The sequence below is a fragment of the Sarcophilus harrisii genome, chromosome 2 (assembly GCF_902635505.1).
Source record: "Sarcophilus harrisii chromosome 2, mSarHar1.11, whole genome shotgun sequence".
In the NCBI taxonomy this organism is placed as follows: domain Eukaryota; kingdom Metazoa; phylum Chordata; class Mammalia; order Dasyuromorphia; family Dasyuridae; genus Sarcophilus; species Sarcophilus harrisii.
This window is the reverse complement of record NC_045427.1, coordinates 56,610,315-56,621,277: the sequence shown is the minus strand read 5'-3', so window position 1 is coordinate 56,621,277 and position 10,963 is coordinate 56,610,315.

Here is a 10,963-nt window from a genome sequence, read left to right as displayed (position 1 = left end):
GAGCTGTAGTGGATAAGCTGGAGGGCTTGAAGGAGGGCTGGCTGAGCCCTAACCACCTGCTGTGGAAGTTGAATAGAGTAATAAGGCAACAGGAACCTTTACAGGAAACACCTGCAGTCAGGATGCAAGAGTGGTCTCCAGGCTCAACGAAGTCAAGCAGAAGTAGGGAAATGAGGGCACAGGGAGAACCAATATGAAGTCTATGGTGGGTGGAACATTCAGGTTTTTAGTCTATCCCTATGAGGAGTCTTCTCAGTACATCCTCAGTGACCACTAAAAGAATGTGTGAGTATAAGTGAGCAGGATAGTGGTGGTTGATTGGGGAAGGGTGGGGAAGGTAGAGAAGTGGATGTGGGCAGTGGCAAGAAGTGCCTCAAAAGCATAATGAATATTTAAAACCATAACGCTATGAAGTGAAACCTCCCCAGAAACTCAAGATAGAGACAAATTAAATATTGAGGGACCAATGAGTCTGGGATCAGTAGAAATATCAGAAATAAAAAAGCGAAATCTTCCATCTTGAGGTGTTAGATATAGCTGTGAACATCACTGAGGAGGAGCTAGGAAACAAGAGGGAGAAGGGACTATTTCTGATCACCCTCGTGTGCCAACTTAAATCTAAGTCATTAACACTGAGAATTAAGACTGGGAATTCCAGCTCCCAATACCTCCAAAAGAGAATTAGCTGGAGGTGGGGCAAAACTTCTTGTAGAATCCTATTCAATCCTTCCCCTCCATCTTACCAGGGGACCTTGGCAAAGAACTAGAAATGTGGAAAAGGCATTCACTGGAGTGGCATGAGGGGTGGGGATTGGGAAGAGGATCAAAATTAAGAGCATTGGATTTGAAGTCAGAAAGTGAAGACCAACTCTTGCCCCTACTAATCTCCCTTGTGACCCTGGGCAAGTCACTTACCCAATATAGTGAAGTAGGTGTTGAGCTAAATGATTTCAAAGGTCTCTTCCAGTTCAAAATTTATAGTAATTTATAGCATATATATTATTTTAATGATTTATAGTAATAACTGGCTTTATACAGATTTAAGGTTTGCAAAATGCTTCAAGATTCTCACAAAAACTCTGGGAGGGAAGTGCTAAGATCAAAGAAACTGAAGCACGAAAGTAAGTGACTTTCCAGGGGTCACATGGCTAGAAAGTGACTGACAACTTGGTCTCCTTGATTCTAAGTTCACCTACCTTACCTGCTGTTACCTCCCAGCTACCCCTAAATGCTGGGGAGGTACCAGAATGGAGTTTGATAATAAAGAGGGTTAGAAATAGGGTTGAAAAAAGTGGGAAAATTGGAATACTAATGTAGTGATGAGGAAATGTAAACTGATCAAAGCTTTCTGGAGAACTTGGAATTATGAACAAAGGGCAACCAAACTGTGCAAATCTTTACAGCTAGCATATACCACCACTAGGTCTGCATTAGTTCAGAGATCACAAAAAGAGGGAAAGGGCCCTACATGTGCAAAAATATTTGTAGCAGCCATTTTCCTGGAAACAAAATTGTGGAAACCGAGGGCATTCCCATCAACTGGGGAATGGCTGAACAAGCTGTGGTATATGAATATAATAAAATAGTATTATACAATAAGAAATGATGAACATGCAGAAAAAATTTTCGGAGTAAAAAACCAAACTGATGCAAAGTGAAATGAATACAACTGGGAAAAGATTGTGTACAGAATCAGCAAAAAGTATGGCAGCTCTTCTCAGGAGCATAGTGGTCTATGGCAATTACAGAAGACTGAAGAAGAAAAAGGCTATCCAGAACTGATGGACTCTAAAAATGATTGAAGCATACATCTTTTTTTCTCCTCTGGATCTGTTACTTTTTTCATATCATGATTAATAGGGAAATAGGTTTTAAATGATAGCACATATATAGCTATATCAAATTGCCTACCATTGTAGGAAGAAAGGAGATGGAGAAGAATTTTAAAATCAAAATCTTATAAAAATGAATACTACAAATTGTCATGACATATAATTGAAAATAATTTAAAACAAGCAAATGTACCTTTTTGTATCTGGGTCCTAATCTGATCTTAGTTTTGTAAAACTTCTTTCAAAACAGTCTATGATCAGAGAAATGCAAATTAAGATAACTCTGAAATACCACTACACACCTGTCAGATTGGCTAAGATGACAGGAAAAGATAATGACAAATGTTGGAGGGGATGTGGGAAAGCTGAGACACTGATGGATTGTTGATGGAGTTATGAACAGATCCAACCATTCTGGAGAGCAATTTGGAACTATACTCACAAAGTTATCAAACTGTGCATTCCCTTTGATCCAGCAATGTTACTACTGGGCTTATATCCCAAAGAGATCTTAAAGAAGGGAAAGGGAAAGGAACCTGTATGTGCAAGAATGTTTGTGGCAGCCCTCTTTGTAGTAGCTAGAAACTAGAAATTGAAGGGATATCCATAAATTGGAGAATGGCTGAATAAATTGTGGTATATGAATGTTATGGAATATTATTGTTGTATAAGAAATGACCTCTTTGTATTCAAAGAGGCTTGGAGAGACATACATGAACTAATGCTGAGTGAAATGAGTAGAATCAGGAGATTATTATACACTTCAACAACAATACTATATGATGATCAATCCTGATGGATGTGGCCATCTCTAGCAATGAGACGATCCAAATCAGTTCCAATTGACTTGTAATGAAGAGAACCAGCTACACCCAAAGAAAGAAACTGGGAAATGAGTAGGGACCACAACATAACATTTCCACTCTTTCTGTTATTGTTTGCTTGCATTTTTGTTTTTTTCTTCTCAGGTTATTTTTATCTTCTTTCAAAATTCGATCTTTCTTGTGCAATAAGATAACTGTATAAATATCTATACATATATTGTATTTAACATATACTTTAACATATCTAACATGTATGGGACTACCTGCCATCTAGGGGAGGGGTAGAAGGAAGGAGGGAAAAAGTTTAAACAGAAGTTTTTGCAAGGGTCAATGTTGAAAAATTATTCATGCATATGTTTTGTATATAAAAAGCTATAATTAAAAAATAATAAATTTTTAAAAATAGAAAAAAAGAAAAGAAATAGGACTGAGCAATTAGGAGCAAGGGTTGTTGAGAACAAGAAAAAGTTTGGCTTTATTTATATGTGGGAGGAAGAAGCAGAGCAGGGGTACATGTCAATGAGGCATGAGAGAAAAATAAACTCAGGAGTATAGTGAATTCAATAATTTCTGCAAAAACATGAACAGAAAGGATAATACCAATGCATTAAAAATGCCTCATTCCCCATTGTCAACTGAGAAGACTAGCTCCCCCAGTGAAGAAGGGGCCAGGACTGCTCTGAGAGAAGTGAGTTTTAGGATAAGAGACAACTGGAAGAAAACATGGACATTTAAAGCTCTGGACAGCACATCCACATTCTTGCACCCCAAGTCTCATGGGATTTTTTTCTGCCGCAGTCCCAGAAAATCCTAAAGGGCAGAAATAAGAGTCCATATCCCTAAAACAATAGTTTAATAAGATTTTGTTTCTGTTATTAATAAGGTTGTTGTGAGGGTCAAATGAGATAATGTAAAGGGCATAGCACAATGCCTGGCACACAAATGCTATATAAATATCAGTGGTCATTTTTGTTAACTGTTTTTCTTTTTAAAAAGTTTTACTGTATTTGTTTTTTACATTACCACAATAAAGATGCCAACCGATTCCTCCCTTGTAACAGATAAGGACAGTTAAGCAAAACAGGTCAAAACATTACCCATGTCTAAAGCGTAAATCTTGTTCTGCACTTTTGGTTCACCACCTTTCTGCTGAGGCAGCAAGCACGATTCCCTCTCAGTGCTCTGAAGTCACAATTGGACATTGGCCAGAGTTCCAAAGGCTAATGAAAAGCTCTCTCCAGCCTGCCACCTGCCTTTCCTGTGTTGCCCCGTGGGGGTCCCACCAGACAACTCCTCCTCATTCTCCCACCCTCACCTTCACCCGGGCACCTGAACTCAGGTATCAAATCAAGTTACAGTCACCAGCTAACAAAACTGGTGACATTTAAGCCAAAAGAACCTGGATGAAAAATATGACCTACTATTTTAATGTGTCCCCACTACAGCAGACTGATCAAGGAACAGTCCTCTGATTCCACCCAGAATCATGGAAAGCTAATTTATGTCTATCAAGAAAAGACAGAGAATACCCTTCCCTTTCTCCCAACAAAACTCATGAAATCTTGGGGAATAGTCTAATGCTGCCTGATGTGAGCAGGGTAAACGAAAGTCTTGGCCCCTGCTCCAAAGAGTCTGCCATTTCCACATCCAACCATATCAATCAATGAATGAATCAACAGGCATTTATTAAGTGCTCATTATGTGCCAAATACACTGTGCTATGCACTGAGGATTCAGAGTGGAAAAAAAAGCAGTCTCTGCTCTCAAAAGGAGCTCACAGCCTACAGCAACAATATCCATGTACATTTAGGATATAGGCAGATTATATAGAAAGAACAGAAAAGACCTCCTGAAGAAAGCAGGCTTTAAGCAGAGTTTGGAGGGAAGTCAGGAGGTGTAGGTGAGGCAAGGAGGAAAAGCCCAGGTTCTGGAATAGCAGTTCTAAGCCCTCCGACATGAGTACTGGAGTGCTGGGCCTGGAGTCAGAAAGATAGAACAGTTTCTCTCTGGCCTCAGATACTCACTAGCTAAGTGACCCTGGGCAAGTGACATAACCCCATCTGCCTTCTTCCTCATCTATAACAAGAGCTGGAGAAGGAGACAAATTACTCTGATATCTTGACTAAGAAAACCCAAACTGCAGGCACTATACAAATGTGACAAACAGTGGTTTACTCACCAAGGGCAGGGAGCAGGGTCAGGAAAGCCCATCCATATCTGTGACAGTTGGATCAACAGCTAGGTAAGTTAATGCAAGACCCAAACTGGATTAGAGGCTATATATATTCCTTTTAGAAATTAAAAAAAAAAATTGTAGTAGTACCTAACATTTATGTAGCATTTAACTACTTGCCAGGCATTCTGCTAAGTTCTTTACAATTATCAATTCATTTGATCCTCACAACAATACCTGGAGCTGCTGTTCCAGGACTGTAATCTCACCTTCTCTGGAGATCATCTGCCTTTTTTCTGTCTTTGCTGTCACCAAATATGTTAATGCTTAGTACACAGCACCATACTGGCATTCTAGGATGGGTGAATAAGGGCTCTTTTCATGCTTTGCCAAATTATCCTCACCCTAAAGATGAGGAAACTGAAGCAGAGGGAAAGGTCAGCCAGATGGTCTCTTTGGCTGGATCTGAACTCAGGTCTTCCCAACTCTAAGCCCAGTTCTACACATTGGTTATGCACAATGATACAGCTACAGAAATAATAATCATTAGGAGTGAAGGTTGCACTTTGCAAGCTTCATGGCCAAAAAAAAGAAATGATCGGTCTGAGACATTAACTCAGAAATAAGCCTGGGTATTCTAACATCACTGTTGGCTTGGGTCATCTGACAGAGAAAAAGTAATAAAGCAAGAACTAAGGCTTGCCACTGGTGAAAGAGCCTTATTGATCAGGATCATGGGCCCTCTCAAGAAAACAAGGCTATTTCCAGGGAAGAAGCCACCGCCAGTGAAGAGTGTAGTCATTTCAGGAGAACCGTCTGCCTGAGTGGCAGCAATGCCTAAAGGAGGATGAGAGAAACCTCAGTGGGTCAGTCAATGCCTGGAGCACAGGAATGAGGAAGGGGAAAGTATGAGGGCCAACACCAGGAGAGGAGCTGTTAGTGGGTAGAAGAGGGCCTGGGCATTCAGAGCCTGCCATTCAGCTTTTACCTCTGCTATTCCCTGTGCCCTGACAAGTCACTAAATTAAGGCCTCAGAATTTCCTCTTCTGCAAAACAAAGGCTTATAAGGCTAAATGATTTCTAATACATCTTCCCATATTTAATTTAGTCTTAAAAAATTATGACTTGTTATTAATCCAGAACTGGCCAACAGGGAACAGCCAGAGTCAGTCATAAGATTACCACGACCACTTCCCTGGCCAGATCAAAGGATGGACAGCTAGAAGAGACCTTGAAGAGCTAGTCTAATCCTCTCATCCTGCAGATCCAATAGCTTTATTTCGGTCCTTGCCCTATTTATCCTTTTTGCAACATCCTAGAGGTGACCTACTTCTTGAAACTCTATCCTCCCATGGTTTCTGTGACACTGCATCATCCCACTCCTCTCCCTGACTCCCAGCTGCCTAAAAGAGAATCCCATCTAAGCCAGAGAACTAGTTCAAGTCCCAGCTCTGACACTTACCAGCTGTATGACCTTGGACCCTTGATTTAACCTCCCTAGGCTTCCCTTTCTTCATAAAAACAATTACATTTAAATATCCCAAAAGATTGTGAGAAAGACCTTTATCAACCTGATAGCTCTATCTGAATTATTACTACTTCTGTATCTTTGGGCCTATTCACAAGGAATTCTTACTCATAGTAATAACAAATGACTGTTGGCCCATAGTTTTCTCTACTCAGTCCCAAAGAACTTCATCAACTCTCATGACTTCACTCACCATTTTTTCAATTCCTCACAAGCCTGTATTTCCAACCCTCCCATTCTGCTTTTCAAAACGATTTTGATAACAGCCCCTTTCAAATTTTCTAAACTTTCCCATCTTTTTCCCAAAATAAGCTAACAAGTTAGCAGTCTATTTTTCCCTTTGCCTCAAACTACTAGAGCTACCTACATCATTTGCCTCCATTTTTAAAAAATATTTTAATTCAATATTTTATTTTCAGATTTGATTTCTCTGCCTTCCCCTACTAAAAAGGCAAGAAAGCCTAAATCCACATGAAAAGTCAAGTCAAGCAAAACAAATACTTGAATTGACCATTTTTGAAAAATGCCATAGTTTGAATCAAGTCCATCACTTCTCTATCTGGAAGTGGATAGCATGTTCCATCAGGAGTCCTTTAGGATTGAATCACCTCAAGTTTTTCAAAGTTGCTTATTTTTCTAATATTATATATATTGTTGCCCTGGTTCTAAACTCCTCACTTCATTTTGACTCAGTTTATATGAATCTTCCCAAGTTTTTCTGAAACTATCCCTGAATTATCTTTTCAGTAATTTTAATTTCAAAAAAATTTTCCAATTACATGTAATATTTTTTAACATTCATTTTTTAAAACTGAGTTTTTTCCCTTTCCTTCCTCTCTCTCCTCGAGATGGTGAGCAATTTGATGTTATATATGTGAAGTTATATAAAATATCCTATCAACTATGCTGCAAAACAAGAGAGATGAAAAGTGAAAAAAGTTGTTCAATCTGCACTCAGACTTTATCAGTTTTTTCTCTGAAAGTGGATGGCATTTTTCATGATGGGTACTCTGTAACTGTCTCGGATCGCCATCTTGATTAGTGGCTAACTTTTTCATAGTTGATCATTCTTATAATACTGTTATTGTGTCCAATGTTTTCCTGGCTTTGTTCACTTCACTTTGCATAGTTCATAAAAGTTTTCCAAAATCATCCTATTTGTCATTTCTTATAGCAACTATTCCATGGTGGTATTCATATATTATGTTCAGTCATTCCCCAATTGATGGGCATTCCCCTCAATTTCCAATTCTTTGCCATCACAAAAGTACTACAAATATTTTTGCAAATCTTATCCCTGCTTATCTTTTAAAATTCAATTATTTAATTTCAAATCTGACGTTTTTCTTTTGATTTTTTTGAGTGACAGACCTAGTAATGGTATTGCAAGATCAAAAGGTATGCACTGTTCAATAGCTTTGGGGGCATAATTTCACATGTCTTTTCAGAATGGCTAGACGATTTAGTTCACTATTCCAAGAATAGGGCATCAATATACCTGTTTTCTCATAAGTCTCATCAGCATCTGTCATATCCATTTTTTTGGTCAACTCCACCAATCTGATGGATGTGAGGTAGTACCTCATAATTGTTTTAATTTGCATTTCCTAATTATTAGTGATTTAGAATCTTTTTTTCAATATAGCTATCAAAAGCTTGGGTTTCTTCTATGGATAAAGTGTTTATGGCCAAATGAGATGGAGAGGACTACAGGAAGCAAAATGGATAATTTTGATTAGATGAAATTTTAAAAAAATTTAAAAGTTACTGCACAAACAAAATCAATGCAGACAAAATTAGGAAGAAACTGGAGAGGGAGGCAGGTTCTTTAACAGCAAATTTCTCTGACAAAGCCTCATTTTTCTTTTTTTTTATTTATTTAATAGCCTTTTATTTACAGGTTATATGTATGGGTAACTTTACAGCATTAACAATTGCCAGACCTCTTGTTCCAACTTTTCACCTCTTACCTCTCACCCCCTCCCCTAGATGGCAGGATGACCAGTAGATGTTAAATATATTAAAATATAAATTAGATACACAATAAGTATACATGACCAAAACGTTATTTTGCTGTACAAAAAGAATCAGACTCTGAAATATTGTATAATTAGCTTGTGAAGGAAATCAAAAATGCAGGTGGGCATAAATACAGGGATTGGGAATTCAATGTAATGGTTTTTAGTCATCACCCAGAGTTCTTTCTGAACTGAAGTTCATTACTGCTCCATTGGAAATGATTTGGTTGATCTCATTGCTGAGGATGGCCAGGTCCATCAGAACTGGTCATCATATAGTATTGTTGTTGAAGTATATAATGATCTCCTGGTCCTGCTTGTTTCACTCAGCATCAGTTCGTGTAAGTCTCTCCAGACCTTTCTGAAATCATCCTGTTGGTCATTTCTTACAGAACAATAATATTCCATAATATTCATATACCACAATTTATTCAGCCATTCTCCAACTGATGGGCAGCCACTCAGTTTCCAGTTTCTAGCCACTATAAAGAGGGCTGCCACAAACATTCCTGCAAATACAGGTCCCTTTCCCTTCTTTAGTATCTCTTTGGGATAGAAGCCCAGTAGTAACACTGCTGGATAAGGGTATGCAGAGTTTGATAACTTTTTGGGCATAGTTCCAAACTACTCTCCAGAATGGTTGGATTCGTTCACAACTCCACCAACAATGCATCAATGTCCCAGTTTTCCCGCATCCCTTCCAACAATCATCATTATTTTTTCCTGTCATCTTAGCCAATCTGACAGGTGTGTAGTGGTATCTTAAGAGTTGTCTTAATTTGCATTTCCCTAAACCTAACCCTCATTTTTCAACAATATAGGAATAAAGCCATGTTTATAAAAATAAGAGCCATTCCCCAAGGGCCACAATGATATAAATAGGCAGTTTTCAGAAGAAATCCAAAAATTAAGTCTGATCTAACTAAATGGAAAAATATTAAATGCTCTTGGATTGGGCGAGCAAATATAATAAAGATGACAATACTACCTAAACTAATCTATTTATTTAGCGCTATACTAATCAGACTTCCCAAAAACTATTTTGATGACCTAGAAAAAATAACAAAGTTCATATGGAAAAACAAAAGGTCAAGAATTTCAAGGGAATTAGTGGAAAAAAAAAATCAAATGAAGGTGGCCTAGCTGTAACAGATCTAAAATTATAAGGCAGCAGTTACTAAAACTATCTGGTATTGGCTAAGAAATAGACTAGTTGATAAATGGAATAGGTTAGGTTCAAAGGACAAAACGGCCAATAACTTTAATTTTCTAGTGTTTGACAAACCCAAAGACCCCAGTTTTTGGGATAAGAAAGCATTATTTGACAAAAATTGCTGGGAAAATTGGAAATTAATATGGCAGAAACTAGGCACTGACCCACACTTAACACCATACACCAAGATAAGGTCAAAATGAGTTCATGATCTAGGCATAAAAAATGAGATCATAAATAAATTGGAAGATAGTTTACCTCTCAGACCTGTGGAAGAGGAAGGAATTTATGACCAAAGAAGAACTAGAGATCACTATTGACTACAAAACAGAAAATTTTGATTATATCAAATTGAAAAGTTTTTGTATAAACAAAACTAATGCAGGCAAGATTAGAAGGGAAACAATAAACTGGGAAAACATTTTTACAGTCAAAGGTTCTGATAAAGGACTCATTTCCAAAATATATAGAGAATTGACTCTAATTTATAAGAAATCAAGCCATTCTCCAATTGATAAATGGTCAAAGGATATGAACAGACAATTTTCAGATGATGAAATTAAAACTATTACTACTCACATGAAAGAGTGTTCCAAATCACTATTGATCAGAAAAATGCAAATTAAGACAACTCTGAGATACCACTATACACCTATCAGATTGGCCAGAATGACAGGGAAAGATAATGCAGAATGTTGGAGGGGATGTGGGAAAACAGAGACACTGATACATTGTTGGTGGAATTGCGAACACATCCAGCCATTCTGGAGAGCAATTTGGAACTATGCCCAAAAAGTTATCAAACTGTGCATACCCTTTGATCCAGCAGTGTCTCTACTGGGCTTATACCCCAAAGAGATACTAAAGAAGGGAAAGGGACCTGTATGTGCCAAAATGTTTTGTGGCAGCCCTTTTTGTAGTGGCCAGAAGCTGGAAAATGAATGGATGCCCATCAACTGGAGAATGGTTGAGTAAATTGTGGTACATGAATGTTATGGAATATTATTGTTCTGTAAGAAATGACCAGCAGGACGAATACAGAGAGGATTGGCGAGACTTACATGAACTGATGCCGAGTGAAATGAGCAGAACGAGGAAATCATTATATACCTCAACAACGATACTGTATGAGGATGTATTCTGATGGAAGTGGATTTCTTCGACAAAGACAAGATCTAACTTGGTTTCAATTGATCAAGGATGGACAGAAGCAGCTACACCCAAAGAAAGAACACTAGGAAATGAATGTAAACTGCTTGCATTTTTGGTTCTTCTTCCCAGGTTATTTATACCTTCTAAATCCAATTCTCCCTGAGCAACAAGAAAACTGTTCGGTTCTGCACACATATATTGTATCCAAGATCTACTGTAATCT